This window comes from Arachis hypogaea, chromosome 18, assembly GCF_003086295.3.
Source record: "Arachis hypogaea cultivar Tifrunner chromosome 18, arahy.Tifrunner.gnm2.J5K5, whole genome shotgun sequence".
Lineage (NCBI taxonomy): Eukaryota > Viridiplantae > Streptophyta > Magnoliopsida > Fabales > Fabaceae > Arachis > Arachis hypogaea.
In genome coordinates this window covers 28,675,823-28,693,945 of record NC_092053.1, presented here as the reverse complement: position 1 = coordinate 28,693,945, position 18,123 = coordinate 28,675,823, and the positions used below count along the sequence as shown (strand labels likewise).

Below are 18,123 nucleotides of genomic sequence, written 5' to 3'. Positions count from 1 at the left end.
GGATTTGGATTTTGGAATTTGGGGTTAAATGTAGAGGGAAAGACCAATATGGGTATAAATTGAAAACGTGCTAGTTAAACTAGTCGTTGGAGCCATTCAACGTGGCAAAACGACGCCACATAAGTGTTCCGGTAATGACTCATCACCAGAAATATCTCAGGGACCACTATGAGTACTCGAAACTCTATCTGGAGGACCAATATGAAAAAATTGCGATATTGAGAACTACATTGAGTATTCTCGCAAATCTCAGGGACTATTTTGGGAATTTACTCGTCGAATATGACACTCATCAATACTCATTTGATCACCCGTCCTGTGTCCAACCATGTCTTAATAAGAAATAAATTATTTTCCAATACACTTGGACTAAATTATTTTTCAGACAACTTGGATACACCTAAATACCATTACGTGTCAACGTATCCAACTTTATTCTTAACATGTATTCTTGAAATGAGTTTAGAAATAATATATATTATTATTTATTAAAAAATATTTTAAATACTTTATATAATTAAAAAATATTAAAAATTATCAAAAAAATTATTTTATATCAATAAAATATTAAAATATCATTGTAATTTATCTAAAAAATACTTTATATTTTATATATACCTTGTCTTTGTGTCTTATAAGATTTTAAAAGTTATGTCTGATAAATCACTATTTTATGGTATATTTTGGATTGAATTGAGTGGATTTTGTTAACTATTCTCACACTTATTCATGTAAATTGCATGTTTTTAAGTTTCCTTCCTAATTTTATGCTATGATTGAAAACATGTTTCTTAGACCTTAAAATCGCTAATTTTTTAATCCTCTTTTATTAACATTCGATGCCGTGATATGTGCGTTAAGTGATTTCAGGGTTTATAAGGCAGAAATGGCTTGGAGAATGGAAATGAAGCATGCAAAAGTGGAAGGAATACAAAGAATTGAAAATTTGAGAAGTTGGAACTGACGCATGCGCGTGGCTGACGCGTACGCATGATCACGCCATCTTCCAACCGACGCGTACACGTGACTGATGTGTACGTGTGGCTAGTGCAATATCCAAGCGACGCGTACGCGTGGCTGACGCGTACGCATGACGAGCGTCACGTGCTGCAATAAAGTGAATACGCTGGAGGCGATTTTTGGGCTGCTTTTGGCCCTGTTTCAAGCCCAAAAATAAAGATAAGAGACTGGGGATGGAACAGTGAACACAAGAAGTCATAGTTTAGTTTTACCATGCTTTAGGTTAGGTTTTCTAGAGAGAGAAGCTCTCTCTTCTCTCTAGAAATTAGGGTAGATTAGTTTAATTTCTTTTTAGTTCTGTCTTTATTTCTTATTTCAGTGTAGTTTCATTTATATTTTCATGCTTTATTGTCTTGGGTCACTTTGTTTATATTGTTAATTTTTCTTTTATGTCATTTTTATGCTTATGAACTCTTGTTACATTTGATTTCTATTAATGCAATTTATGTTTTCTATGTTTATTATTGCTTTCTTTAATTGTTAGTTATTGATTCTTGCATTTGGTAGTTTAGATTTAATATTTCTTGTTAATTTTTTATGTTTTTATTTTGTACCTTCCAAGTGTTTGCTGAAATATTTGGTTGGATTTTAAAATAAATTTTGTGTTCTTGGCTTGGATTGAGTAATTTGGAGACTCTTAAATTGTCAAAATCTCTTGTTGATTGGTGATTGAAAGTTGTTAGTTGGCTTGAGCTTCACTAAATCTAGTTTTTTATTAGGACTTGTGAATTTATGTTGACTTTTCTCACTTGACTTTTCTTCAATTGTTAGAGGTTAACTAAGTGAGAGCAGAAGGCAATTTACATTTACCATTACACAATTGAGGATGATAATAAGGATAGGAATTTCAATTCTCAACCCTTGCTAAGACTTTTCTTAGTTGTTAGTTTATTTTCTTGTTATTTACATTCCTTGTTTATCATTCAAAAATCTAAAAATACTTTTCCACAACCAATAATAAGTATACTTCCCTACAATTCTTTTGAGAGACGACCTGATGTTTAAATACTTCGGTTATTTTTATTGGTTTGTATTGTGCCAAACAATTTAAACGTTGACCGAGAATTATATGTCAATTTAGAACTATATTTGCAACGTAATTTTATTGAAAAATTCTTTACCGATATAAATCCTCCGCCAGTGTCCAACTGTCCATATGTCCTATATTGTATTGTGTTTGGTATCTATGTCAATGTGTCTTTATATTTGAAAATTTGTAATTAGATTTTTATGTTTTTAAAAGTTTTCAATTAAGTTTTTGGCGTTAAAAAAAACCTTGTAGACTTTGCACGTAGGGATATTTCCAAAGAGATGCTGGAAGAGCGCGTTTGTGACCAGGAAGTATTTGGGATTTTAACTGAATTGTGGATCTCGATTTTCTCATTGATTAAGCCCCCTGAAGCAAGAATGGGTGCAGATTGGTTGCATGGTTACCCACTACTAATGCGCAATTCAACATAGAATCTGCTTTTGCCCTCTATTTTGATTATGATTTAGAGTTTAGAATTTAGGGCAGGAGGCATGACGTGGTTGAACATAGCATCTATACCCTTGCTCTTGTTCTTGTTCTATCATAGGATGGTAACACAGCATGTGGTGGAATTTTAAGAGATTATGAAGGAATGTTGCTTGCTTTTTTCAATGCTAATACGAGGGGATCTATACTCTGACTTTTTCGCCTAGTTTTGGTTATGGGGCATTTTTATTGGGACTTGACCTGTTGCTAATGCTATGAGTCTAGGCATATTCAATATTAGCATCCAAGTGGACTTCATGGCAGGACTGAAGCTATGCTCGCAACATCTCATTGAGTTGCATTCAAGACCTTTAGCATCCAATTAGATAAAGGTGCAATAGAATGGATAGTAGGGAGGGGCCTTCATCATCAATTCAAACAAGCTAATGCATGTGCTCATAGAGTTTCGATGCCATCTCTCATAGTTTAAACGCTAATGTTATTGCCACCTTTTTAAGAGTAGTTTCCATGTTACTTTCTTTTCGGATTTCTTTTGTGCCGTTTTTTAAAGCATACTTATAAGGACTACTCAAAAAATGTAAATAATAACGACCTAATTGAAAATTGGACTATCCTATCTTATTATATATCAAAGTTTTCGTTTTCTTTTTCTTTATAAGAAAGCTCTGATTGTTTGTTCTTTGTGATTATAAAAAGCATAATAGCAGACAATTAATTTCTTTTAAACAAAACTTTTAGAAACAAATATTTTCTAATTATTTTATATGAATTTAATTATAGAGTAATGATTACATGTCCTAATATAAGTGTTATCTTATTATCATTATTTTTTGTTGTTAGTAGCTTTATGTTATCAATAGTAACATGTCATATGGAGTAGTTTGTAAAGATAGTGGTAATGTAGCTAATTTTTGTTATTGTAAACGTTGGTCTTAATGTTGTTCCTGTATGAATGGCATGTGCCTCTTTTTTGTGGCAAGTCCTTCAAATGGGAAAAGTATTTAATGGTGCTCATGTTCCCTTTTTTTTTTTTTTTTTTTTTTTTTTTTTACTACTCATGTTCCTTGATGCAAAATAAAATTGAGAGTGATGGATATAATTCACAAATTTTTGCTTTGAGCAAAAACTTCTTTTTATAGACTTCAGTGCATATATAACATATAATTCAAAAAGAATGATAGGCATGTTTTCAAAATTTATAATTTTTTTTAATAAAAAAATATTTTTATAGATTTTGGCAAAAAAAAAAAATTTAGAGTGAGTAATGTGTATCCGTAAAATTTATAACTTTTTGTTTTGACCAAAAAATACTTTTCTTGTTTTTTAAAGAGAATGATAAACATCTTTTAGAATTTATTGTTTTGTGCTTTGGCTAATAGTTGCAAATTATAATTTAGAGTGTGATGAGTATTTTTAATAATTTTATAATTTTCATTTTGACCCAAAATAATTTCTTGTATATGTTAGAAAAGAATACAATTTAAAGAGAATGATGTATCCTTTAAAATTTTAATATTTTTCATTTTTATCCAAAATTGTTAGACGTAAAACTTATTTGGATGCGTTTTTAAGAAAAGATTTTTTTTGAGTTATTTTTTTAAAAAAGATTTTTTTAAAAAAAGTAAAAGTAATTTTATATTTGGATATCTTATGTAAAAAGATTTTTTTTATCTATTAACTATGTTTGTGTTACAATAAGATAAAAATATTTTTTTGTTTATTTATTATGTGAAAACATATTTTTTTAAGAAAAAATATCTTTTAAAAAATAATGTAAATTGTAACTTTTCAAAAAGAATTTTTTTTAGTACTTTTATTTTTACTATTAAAAATTTGCTAAATACACTAAAAAATAAAAAAGATCGTTTTTCAATAAAAAAAATCTTTTTCTATTAATTTAATATGGCACCCAAATAAACATTTGTAATGCTATTTTGAAAAGTGATTCACATATTTTTTTTTCTTTTCGGGGCTTAATAATTTGATATATATATATATATATATATATCCAAGAAGCTCAACACTATAGTGAAGCAATAAAAAAGCCAGATACAACAAAAATAAACCAGACCACAAAGGTTATCAATCCTATGTTATCTCCGGCATAGCCATCAACAACTAAAAGGATAAGTACCATTTCACTTTTTGTAGCTCAAAAACGTCCTTCTTTGTATGATCTCAAGACCCGCTTCTTTATTGTTGAAAACTCTGTCATTGTGTTCTAACCAGATGTTCCAGACCACTGAGAACCCAGTCAGTTATACCTTCTGCTCCTTTTTTCTATTAGGCATGCCAGTCCAACTCTCAAACAATTCTTTAATGATTCTAGGAACAGCCCAAGCTTTACCCAAACACCTCAACCAAGCACACCACACATGCCACGTAAACTCACATACAAGAAATAAATGATGAATAGATTCCATCTCCTTTGTACAAAGTACACACATATTGTCACTCTGATGAATAACACCCAATCTACTCAACCTCTCTTTAGTATTCACCTTACCAACTAGAACAAACCATCCAAAAATCTCAACTCTCGGAGGTACCACTCCTCTCCAAGTTGAACTTGTGAAACTATAGCTCGTAACCTCTTCCGTAAGAGTCTCTGACTGTACCAGTTGTATAAAAGAATTAGCAGAAAAAATACCATTATTATCAAATTTTCAAACAACATAATCCTCTCTACCAGTTGATAGCTTTACTCGACTTAACCTCTCATGAAGTTGGTGAACAAGTTCCAACTCCCATTGGAACAACTCCCTCCTCCATTGGAAATTCCAATCCACTCTAACCCATCCCAAAATCCACATTCCCCTATCACAGATCCTTGTTGGTTTGAAATAGAGAAGAGCCTTGGAAAACTCACTTTCAGAGGACCACCTTGAACCCAATTATCTTCCTAAAAACGAGTTCTTCTTCCATTCCCTACTTCCATCGCCAGCCCACTCAAAATTTTTTCTTTCACCTGTTGTTCTTTTATATTTAATTGACAGATGTCTTTGCACGACCCCCTTTTAAAGGTAAAGTCTGATTCGCTAGCATCACATTAGGGTTCAAGTTGTTACAAGAGCAAACAATCTTCTTCCACAGTGGACAATCCTCCTTTGAAAACCGCCACCACCACTTAAACAGAAGAGCTGTCTTCCTGAGCACTACATCCCGGACTCCCAAACCCCTAGCCTTTTTCGGTGCCTGAACCACCTCCCACTTAACAAGAGATATACCATAATTACCGTCCTCCTTACACCACATAAATCTCCTCTGCTTTGTTTAGAACCTTTGGTTTCCATAAGTTGAGCTTCTCTTCCACCTTATCTATGATCAGTTTCCAAGTCTTCACCAAGCGCGGATTTGCTTCTAAAGAAATCTCGAGGCATCTAGCAGGTAAGACAGCTTGCTTGCACCCCAGTAGGCCACACACATGATCCACCCACTCCTTCTCACAATTCATTGATATTAGATTCAACTTATCAAAATTGATGCTCAGACCCGACATCAGCTCAAAACACTGCAACAGCCTATTATAATTCACAATAGTCTCTATCTCTGGAGGACAAAACAAAATAGTATCATTTGAAAATTGGAGATGTGACAGTTCAATATGATCTCTCCCGACCAGCAGCGGATCAATGCGCCCATTCCTTACGGCTTCTCCCAACATCCTATGCAAAACATCGACCACAAGTACAAACAGAAGAGATGAGAGAGGATCTCCTTGTCTTAAGCCCCTCTCCATTTTGAACGACTTGGATGGGGACCCATTCACCAGGACCGACATAGTGGCCGTACTGACACACTCCTTCACCCAATTTCTTCATCTTTGGCTGAATCCCATCTTCTGTAGCACAATATCCACAAAACCCCATCTGACTCTATCATATGCTTTTTGGAAATCTAGCTTGATAATTGCCACCTTCTTTCTTCGCGTCTTGAGCCATTGAACCATCTCACAGGCAATGAGGGCACCATCATGAATTTTTCTCTCCTTCACAAAAACACTCTGTGTCTCTCCTACCAATTCTGGCATGACTGACCTCATCCTTCTCACCAAAACCTTCGAAATCACCTTATACACACACCCCACTATACTAATCGGCTGAAAATCCTTGATCTCCTTGGCACCCACAAATTTCGGAGCTAGCATTACCCACGTGACATTCGCATCGGTTGGAAGCTTAGCACTTTGGAAGAACCCCATCACCGCTGCAGTGAACTCCTGACCAATATCCTCCCAGCATTGTTTGATGAAGTTCATATTGTACCCATCACTACCTAGAGCCTTAGAATATTCACAATCCCAAACTGCCTTCCTAATTTCCTCCATAGACGGCAAAACCTCTAAAGCTTCCGCCTCAACTCCATCAATCTTCTTCACCAAACCATCTCGAACACCAATCCTCGGAGCATATTCCTACCGATACAGATCCTTATAAAACCCCCTAATTACAACCTTAATTCTTGCCTGATTCCTCACTAACCGTCCGCTAATCATCAGAGCGTCAATCCTGTTATTCCTTCTTCTAACCGAGGCGATGTTATGAAAGTATCTAGTATTCTTATCCGTGTTCCTAGCATGTTGGGACCGAGACATCTGCTTCCAGCGGATCTGTTTCCTAACATACCACTTTTTCACAAAAGCTCACCAACGCCTTCCTTCTAGCCTCCATCGTACCATCATAAATTCCATCACTAACCATATTGTCAAGCCTCTTAATCTCCTCCTTAAACATCATCAGTCTCTTATCCATGTCGCCAAAATTATCCTTGTGCCATTTTTGCAAAGGTACCGTCAAGGCTTTCAGCTTACATGTGAACTGAGCATCTGCCAAATTTCTCCATTCATTTTTGACCATCCTCAGAAAATCTTCATGCGTAAACTAGGAATCCAGATTTTTGAAAGGTCTAGGGCCCCCTCTTATTCTTGTAAGTTCCACAATCAACGGGCAATGATCTGACAGTCCTCTTGGTCCTACTTTTAGCCGCATATCAGGGAATTTTTCAGTCCACTCTATATTGACCAAAACCTTGTCAATCCGACTACAAGATCAACCCCTAAATCACGTGAACTTCCTATCAATAAGAGGTAGGTCCATCAACAACATATCATGTACCCAACTTTTGAACTCTTCCGCTAACGCCGGTAGACCAGTCCCCTCTTTGCGATCTTCGACTTGCAATATCTCATTAAAGTCCCCCAATAAGCAGAAAGAAACCTGACACAAACCCATAATATAACTCAACTCCTCCCACAGCACCCGCTTCTCCTTTCTCCCATGCGCCCCATAAACCAGACAATAAGCACACTTAAAGTTGTTCTTCGTTAACACTCCTTCCACGCATAACCACATCTCCCTTTTATAACAATTACTAGCTTTAAACATCACATCATCCCAAATTAACAATAACCCCCTGAATCCCTGTAGACTCCACATACTCCCATCCCACCGTATTATTACCCCAAATTTGTGCAACATCAAATTTAGTGATCACCTTCCTATTTGTTTCAAGCAGACCTTACATGTTCAATTTATAATTTTTTTCAACGATTTTACCATATACTCAATTTTCCATCCCTTCTCAACCCCCGAATATTCCAGCAGCTAACACTCTTTTAAACAAATTTTTACTCACCTTATTACGGTTCTTCGGACGACTCCTTCTTGCTTTTTCTTTTGTTTTGCCATCTTTTTCTTTGCTGCTATTTCTTCATTCTGAGCTTGCAAAATCCCCATAATATCCTCTTCTTCATCGTACAAAACAGCACCCGACTCCACTGCCAATGCCCAAGTTTCCTCATTTTCCTTCATCATCTGTTCTTCCTTCATTAACCTGTCATCCTCTTTCTCCCTCCGTCGCTCTATCTCTATTTTGGACTCAACATCAGCCCCCAAAGATGTCTCTTCATTAGCCATATCTTTTATCTTTTCATCTGCTGTTGGGTCTAATTTCGAAGCTATCTCCTTCCCTCTCTCCCGTTCTAGGAACTCCGAACAATTTCCACAAGAGAGACTGATGCCTCCACCACCATTATATATTATCACTCCATCAATGATAAATTATTATATATTGATAGAATAGTTAGAAAGTGATGAAATAAAACTGAGAATAAAAATGATACACCATAGAAGAATAGAATTATTGTAAAATAAATTGTGAATTTCCTTCATTAAACTAGAAAAAGACATTACATTATATAGAAAGTACAAGCTATAATAGAACCAAGATTAGTAAGAACTGATGACTTGAAAAAAATAAACAGTTCCAATATATTTATATAGCAGAGCTAATGTCATGATTCTGTTATATCAATTAAGTTTGCTACTATATTCTCCAAACCTCTCTCCCCTGGCAAACTCAGAGTCCTAGGATTACACACTCTGAGTTTGGATTGAAAAAGCTCAAAGGATGTTGTTGATAAAGGCTTTGTCAAAAGGTCAGCAACTTGAGTATGAGAGGAGATGTGAATCACAAACAATTGCTTCTTGTTCACAAGATCCCGAACAAAATGTAGATCAACTTCAAAGTGTTTTGATCGGCTATGAAGGATAAGATTGGCGGCAAGAAAGATTGCACTAAGGTTGTCGCAGTAAATAGTTGGAGGCAGCCTAAGCTCATGGAGAAGATTATTCAACTAAACTGTATCTGCTGTAGCATCCGCCAAGCATCTAAACTCTGCTTTTGTCGAGGAACGACTAACAGTGGTTTGTTTGCGGCTTGACTAGATAATCAGGTTGCAACCAAGGTAGAGATAGTATCCACTGGTTGATCGGTGATCGTCCAAGTCACTAGCACAATCTGAGTCTGCAAAAACTAAAATCCTGAAATCAATTTTTTTTTGTAAAATGTAAACTATGATCAATGCATCCAGCAAGATATCTAAGAATACATTTTAATGCATTCTAATGTGATTGAAGAAGATTTTGAGGAAATTGACTCATCCTATTAACCGAAAATACAATCTCAAAATGAGTTAAGATTGCATATTGCAGTCCCCCAATTAGGGACCTATAAAATGTAGGATTTTCAGAAACTTCTGATCCTTGAGAAGTTAGTTGGATGCTGCTGATCATAGGAGTGGGTACTGGCTTGCAATTGGACATTCTAGCTTTTTTCAAAAGGTCTCTAACATACTTTAACTGTATGATGTGTAAATGATGAGTTGAAAGTCTATTGAATTCAAGACTAAGGAAATAGCTGATGCTACCTAAATCTTTTAGAGAAAAAATAGAATTAAATTGAGTAATTAAGGTAGTAATTGCAGAAGTATTATCTCTAGTTATCAAGATATCATCAACAAGCTAAGATATAAATCGTTAAATTAGAATCAAATTTTGTAAATAAAGAAGGGTCATATTTTATACTTACAAAACCAAACTTAGAAAGAGTAGAGGAGAGTTTATTGTACCAAGCTCTAGGAGCCTGTTTGAGCCCAAAAATGGCTCTATTACACACAAGAGAAGAATCTGATGAAGAGAAGCCTGAGGGTTGTGACATGTATACCGTTTCTTCTAAATCACCATTCAAAAAGGCATTATTGAAATCGAATTGCTTTAAAATCCACCCTTTTGACAAAGCAATAGACAAAACTATTCGAATTGTGGCAGGCTTTATCACAGGACTAAACATTTGTGAATAATCAACTCCCTTTTGTTAGTGACATCCCTTGGCAACCAAACGTGCCTTATACTTTAATATACTATTATCGGGTGCTCTCTTGATGGCAAAACCCCATCTGCTACCAATACCAGTAGCATTAGGTGGAGAATGAACTAGTTGCTAAGTGTTTTGTTTGAATAGAGAATTAAATTCTTCTCTCATTGCTTGAAGCCAATAAGGAGAAGTAAGTACATATTTAATAGTGATAGGAGTATTTTGCACAAGATCAATAGTTGTAATGGAGACATTGAGTTGCTTAGGTTAGAGTGACCAGTTCTTGATCGGGTAGCCATTGGATGTGTATTAATAGAAGAAGAAATTTGAGGTGAAAGAGATAATGGAGCTTCAGTACCAGAAATAGAAATAATGCTTGAAGGGTGAGTGGTTTCATTAGGTCAGTAACATTAGTATTACGGGGAGTAGGTGAAGTGGTGATTAGTGTAGGAATCGATGCTAGTATTGGCAATGGTATGAAAGATGGTATTGTTAAAATTACTTGTAGAGTTTGAAGAAGAGGTGAGAATTGATGGAAGAGACCATAATGTAACACCCTACCACACAGGGCCTTACGCTTAAGTCGTAAAGCAGAGGTGGCAAGGTATTACGACCTCTAAAAGAAAACGATATCTACATAGATATAGTTGGGTGAAATCATATCTAGGAGCCTTGAAGAACAAGCTAAACAAATTGATAAACAGAAAATCGTGACACACTCGCATGGATATTCGTAAAACGGACAAGTAAAATCGAAAGATAACTGAACACATATATATACATATCAGAGTTCCAAAACTCAGATAGCAAGCTTCAGACTCGACCTGCGAAGCTAAGGCCGACCAGAGTATATAATTATGTATATATACAACCCAAAATAAAACTCAAACCACAAAATAAACCCCTGTATCTCCAAGTCGACCTCTAGGAGGGACAAAACACAAGATATACATGCGGAGATTCTATAAACATATATACATAGCATAAAACAAAATATGACAGTCCAAAAGACAGTTCTTCGCTCGTAAGGAGGATACCCAAATGCTCAACGAGGTGTCTCTCGACATGCATCTGAAAAACAACAACATAGTATGGGATGAGAACCGGAGGTTCTCAGTATGGTAAAGGTGCCCGCATAGTTAATATAAAAGGTCTCGGGAAAGCCAGAGGCATTCCTAAAACTTCGACACTCAGATTTCAGCTTAAGAATTCAACTAAACCGGAAGTTAGGTAAATTGTCTAAGGTAGTCTAGTTCTAAATCTAACTTTAACCTAATAATTCACGTTCTGTCTCCTCTAATCCTCCGAATCATTGGTGGAACAATCCTCTCTCCTCACACCTTCGCCAAGAAGGATTTCTCAGAAAACATACACATACAGTTCAAGTAAGGAAAACACAGATAGAGAAACATTTACAGCAAGTAGAACAAGTAACGGATAAGCAGAATTAAACAATTAAGCAAACCAAAATGATGCACGCTCAAGCAACCAAACAAATGCATATGATGTATGCCTGTCCTATGGCTGATGAGTCTCATCTGTCGGTTATACAGCCAACCCGACATGTCCTGGTAGTTAACCATTGGATAGTCCCTCTGTGCGCGCATCCCCAAGCTCAATAATATTCCATGGAGTCAAACTCCAAGCTCAAATATAATATTCCATGGAGTCACACTCCAAGCTCAATAGTATAGTATTCCATGGAGTTAAACTCCAAGCTCAATAATATTCAATATTCATATTTATGCATGCCCATGGGGGAATCCGGGGAGTTAAAGTGCCCGGTCACATCTTGCGACAGAGGGTCAATAAATAGTCTCAAATGCACAAGCCACATAATAATCTCTTTCTTTTTAAAATATTACCTCAAATCAAAATTCCAATCCTTAAAGAAATTTTGGCAATATCTCCTCTAAGACTCAAATTTCTACCACCCTTCAAGGGTCCCAACTATCAAACCAAACACCTCTCAGTCACTCAAATCATTTCCAGTAACAAATTATTTCATAATCAAACAAATATCAATATTAAATCTTTTTTCAAACTGACCAACTTCAACAGCAAATTATTAACAACAGCTGAACCACACATTCTATTCCATATACACAATCCATCAATTATACATTCAGTCCATTCCTATCTTAAGGTCTTCTAGCCTATGTTTTCACGTGACATTAAACATTAACTACAAGAAACCAAAACCATACCTTCGTACGGAATCAAAATATTCAAAGCTCTGGAGAAGCTTTCTGACCGAGCTATCGAAGAAGAAAACGTCCAGAATCGTCTTTACCTCCTAAAACTCTCGTTGGCCAAATCCAAAGAAAAGAGGAACTACGTCACCGTCAATTTCCACCGATCAAACGTGGTGCCAACGTGTAGAAGAAGAGGATACGAATACTTTTATCGGATTAGATTTTTGATTGGAGTTACGGATTGTAAAAAATCGAAGCCAGAAGTTTGGAGGGATTTACGTTCTCACGCTTCTCTCTCGGTCACTCTTCTCTCTCGCCACTCCTTTCTTCATATACTATATATATGTATATGGCGGCAGATAATCATAACTAGATATTTCATATATGTGTATACACATACAATAGCTTTCCTTAAATAAATGGCCACCGCCTTTTATATATATATATATATATATATATATATATATATATATAGATGCGCATATAATAATAATAATAACAATAATAATATATGCAATCATAATGCGTAATGATAGTAATGATATATATGTAGCTTAATGTAAAACATAAACCGCCTTTTGTTTTCATACTTTATAATTAATAATAATAATAATAATAATAATAATAATAATAATAATAATAATAATAATAATAATAATAATTTGATTAAATTTAAATTATTATAAAATCAGTTCAATTACTGATAATAAAAATAATTTTCTAAAAATAAGGAACTCTAGTTTTATAAAATAAATTATAACTTATTTATATTTATATTTTTTTAAAATTGAGGGTTGCTACATCCTATCCACCTTATAAAAATTTTCGCCCTCGAAAATTGATATAAAATGGAAGAGACTCATACTAATGTAACTTCCCTTCTTAAACATGTCAAAGAAAAACAGAAAGATTTGACATGTTTAGTTTGCAAATTCAGGATATTCTTATGGCTTAAAAGTCTACGCAAAGCAGAATATACAAGATAAACTCGATGCAGAAAGGTTATAAGGCAGGTTGGTATTGGAACGACGGGTTTATCGCTTCTAATACTCGCTTCATCTAGCTCCCAGGTTCTGCTGATTCTAATGGTGTCACCTTTCGTAATTCAATCGAAACTGGTTCAGCCTCTGACACTAAATCTATTACAACTTACTCTTTCTCTTGATACATAACCGATTAAAATCAAACTTAGAAGAAATAGAATCTGCAAACATAGCAGAATAAGGAAACACAAACTCATCAATACAACATTTCTAGCAACATATATCATTCCAGTTTTGCTAAGACACTTAAAACCTTTAGATTGAGGTGCATAACCAAGAAATAAATATTTTTCAAATCTAAAATCCAATTTATGAGAATTGTATGGCCTTGTATGTGGAAAACAAGCACAACCAAAGATCCTTAATATTGAATAATCTGGTTGATAGCCCAAAAGAACTTTATAAGGGAATTTCATTTTTAGAGTTGGGGTTGGTAATCTATTGATTAAAAAAATGACAGTGAAAAATGCATCCTCCCAAAAGGTCTCAGGCATGCCAGCACTAGCTAATAGAACCAAATCCACTTTCTTTGACATGCTTGTGTTTCCTTTTTACCACACCTTGTTATTGGTGTGTGTAAGGATAGGCAAGTCTATGAATGATGTCATTTTCTTGAAGAAAATTCTTAACAACATTATATATAAATTCTTTTGCATTATCTACCTGAATTTCTTTTAACCTACATCCAGTTTGATTCTCCATTAAATTTTTATACTGAATCAGAATTTGTGGAACTTATGACTTAGATTGCAATAAATATAAGCAAGTGTATCATGAATAAGCATCAACTAAACTAATATAATACCTGTATCCAGAACGAGAAATAGTTGGGACAAGCCCTATATGTCAATAAAGACTAATTCAAGAGGATGGGAATAAATAGTAGTAAATGCAAGAAAGGGAAAAGAATGCATTTTGGCTAAACAATAAGTTTCACACACAATGGAATCATTGTTTTTATTAGAAATATGATCAGAAAAGATATTACATTGTTGCATTACATTCTTAACAATTGGATTGGATGCATGGCCTAATTTTAGATGTCAAATTATATTATTAACAGTGAAACCAGAAAAATATGCATGTGGTAAATGATGAAAAGAATTAAGTCCAACAGACGTAAGAGTATCAAAAACGTATAACCCATGTCTAAGCAATTCTTGAAGAAGAGTTTGTTAGGTGTTCTATGACTTCACAAAACAGTGAAATTCAAAATAAACATTATTATCAAGACAGAACTTTGACACACTAAGAAGATTCTTGGCAATTTGAAGAATATGCAAAAGATTCTTAAGAGCAAAAGTTCTTTTTGTATTTTTATCAAATAAGACAGAATTTCCCAATTTAGATATAGGAATATATGCACCATTTGCAACATAAATTTGCTCAGAACCTGTATAATCAGCAGTAGACACAAGATTGGAGGCATTATGTGTAAGATGATGGGAGGCACCTGAATCAGGATACCATGCAGAATCAAGAATGGTAGACGGAATGGCTAGATATAATCTTGGTGTAGATTGATGAAAGGAAGGAGAAGGAGGAGGTGGATGCTGCATTTGTGATGAGGATAAGGATTGAGTTGTTGGAGATGGTTGATGAGCGGATAATTTATACGCTTTTTGGCATTGTTTTTACTTAGTTTTTAGTATGATTTAGTTGGTTTTTAGTATATTTTTATTGGTTTTTAATTAAAAATCAAATTTCTGGACTTTACTATGAGTTTGTGTATTTTTCTGTGATTTCAGGTATTTTCTGGCTGAAATTGAGGGAGCTGAGCAAAAATCTGATTCAGGCTGAAAAGGGACTGCTGATGCTGTTGGATTCTGACCTCCCTGCACTCAAAGTGGATTTTCTGGAGCTACAGAACTCCAAATGGCGCGCTCTCAATTGCGTTGGAAAGTAGACATCCAGAGATTTCCAGCAATATATAATAGTTCATACTTTGCTCAAGGATAAATGACGTAAACTGGCGTTCAACGCCAGTTCCATATTGCAGTCTGGCGTCCAGCGCCAGAAACAAGTTACAAGTTGGAGTTCAACGCCAGAAACAGGTTACAACCTGGCGTTGAACGCCCAAAACAGCCCAGGCACGTGAGAAGCTTAAGTCTCAGCCCCAGCACACACCAAGTGGGCCCCAGAAGTGGATTTCTGCACCATCTATCATAGTTTAGTCATTTTCTGTAAACCTAGGTTACTAGTTTAGTATAAAAACAACTTTTAGAGGTCAACTTCGCACCTCATGACATTTTTAGATCTGAACTTTGTACTCTTTGACAGCATGAGTCTCTAAACTCCATTGCTGGGGGTGAGGAGATCTGCAGCGTCTTGATGAATTAACGCAATTATCTCTGTTCTCCATTTAAACACGCTTGTTCCTATCTAAGATGTTCATTCGCGCTTCACTATGAAGAAGGTGATGATCCGTGACACTCATCACCTTCCTCAATCCATGAACGTGTGCCTGACAACCACATCCGTTCTACATCAGATTGAATGAGTATCTCTTAGATTTCTTAATCAGAATCTTCGTGGTATAAGCTAGAATTGATAGCGGCATTCATGAGAATCCGGAAAGTCTAAACCTTGTCTGTGGTATTTCGAGTAGGATTCAAGGATTGAATGGCTGTGACGAGCTTCAAACTCGCGATTGTTGGGCGTAGTGACAGACGCAAAAGAATCAAGGGATTCTATTCCGACATGATCGAGAACCAATAGATGATTAGCCGTGCTGTGACAGAGCATTTGGACCATTTTCACTGAGAGGACGGGAAGTAGCCATTGACAACGGTGACACCTTACATACAGCTTGCCATGGAGGGAGCCTTGCGTGTGTGGAGAGGAGTACAAGAGAAAAGCTAAAATAAAAGGGACAAAGTATCTCCAAAACCCCAACATATTCTCCATTATTGAGTAACAAGTATTTATTTTATGCCCCTTGACTTTTACAATTAAAACTAAGAATTATTATTGATATTATATCCTGACTAAGAGTTACAAGATAACCATAGCTTGTTTCAAGCCAACAATCTCCGTGGGATTCGACCCTTACTCACGTAAGGTATTACTTGGACGACCCAGTGCACTTGCTGGTTAGTTGTGCGGAATTACATAGTGTGAAGTAATTTTCGTGCACCAAGTTTTTGGCGCCGTTGCCGGGAATTGTTCGAGTTTGAACAACTAAAGGTTTATTTTGTTGCTTAGATTAGGAATCATTTATTTTGTTGCTATAGAGTCATCAAATCTGAGTCCTTTAATTTATTTTCAAAAAAAAAAATCTTCAAAAATATTATTTTTCTTTATTAATTTTTAATTTTTTTGTGAGTTTAGTGTCATGTTTTAAGTTTGGTGTCAACTGCATTCTTATCTTTTTCTCTTAAATTTTTGAATTTGTGTTCTTATTCTTCCTTGATTTTCAAGTTGTTCTTGTTTATTTTTCTTGTTTGATCTTTGGTTTTTCTTGTTCTGTGTCTTTTCTTGTTTTACTTGTGCTTTCTCAAAACATTAGTTTTCAAAAAATTTATTTTTAGTTATTAAAAATACCTCTTTAAAACAAGTGTTACATTTACTGCTCAATTGGCTAGAGCGTTGGTTTATGTTCTTGGTGATTGGGTATCTTCTTTTTAAAATATTTTTCAAAAATAATTTTTCTTTGATTGAATCTTGTGCCAAACTTTAAGTTTGGTGTTTTCTTGTTAATCTTTTTATAATTTTCGAAAATTTTATTGAAGTTTTCTAAAAATTTTAAGTTTGGTGTTCTTTCTGTTGTTCTTGTTGTTCTTGTGAATCTTCAAAGTGTTCTTGAGTCTTCTTTGTGTTTAGATCTTAAAATTTTTAAGTTTGGTGTTCCTTGGTGTTTTCCCTCCAAAATTTTCGAAAACAAGGAGCATTAGATCTAAAAATTTTAAGTCTTGTGTCTTTTGTGTGTTTTTCTCTTTCATCATTAAATTCAAAAATATCTTTTCCCTTTATTTTAAGTAATTTTCGAAATTTTCCCTTAAAAATTCAGATTTTTATTTTAAAACTTTTTGTTTCATCTTATCTTAGTTTTAAAATTTCAAAAAAATCAAATTTTTTCAAAATTTAAATCTCTTTCAAATCCTTATCTGATATTATTGACTTTTTCAAAATTCAAAATTTAACTTTCACATTTAAAATTTAAATTTCAAAACTTCCTAACTACTTTCTCTCTCTTCATTTTTCGAAAATCCTCACCCACATCTTTTTAATTAATTAATTTAGTTTTTAATTTTCTTTTATTTCTTTTTCTTCTAATTTTCGAAATTATACTCAATTTTTCATTTATTTTATTTTATTTTAATTTCGATTTTCAAAAAAAAAAATTTAATTTGCAATCCGCATCATCTCCCTTTTTCCATCATGGACATAAGTGGAAATGAACAGTCCAGAAGGACTCTGGGGTCATATGCTAACCCCACTACTGCTTCATATGGGAGTAGTATCTGTATACCCTCTATCGGAGTCAGTAGCTTTAAGTTGAATCCTCAGCTCATTATCATGGTGCAGCAGAGTTACCAGTATTCCAGTCTTCCACAGGAAGAACCTACAGAGTTTCTGGCACAGTTTTTACAAATTGCTGACACAGTACATGATAAGGAAGTAGATCAGGATGTCTACAGATTATTACTGTTTCTATTTGCTGTAAAAGATCAAGCTAAGAGGTGGTTAAATAACCAACCTAAAGCTAGCATAAGGACATGGAAACAGCTGACAG

General features: G+C 34.7%; 1 long non-coding RNA gene across 1 annotated transcript; it reads right to left on the bottom strand.

Moving 5' to 3' along the window:
• Positions 1-10,900: 10,900 nt before the first annotated feature.
• On the bottom strand, positions 10,901-12,718 carry LOC140181530 (uncharacterized). Its single transcript, XR_011876237.1, has 2 exons — positions 12,358-12,718; positions 10,901-11,221 (listed from the first exon to the last, which is right to left on the bottom strand). It is a non-coding gene; the product is annotated as an uncharacterized lncRNA (long non-coding RNA).
• Positions 12,719-18,123: the final 5,405 nt, after the last annotated feature.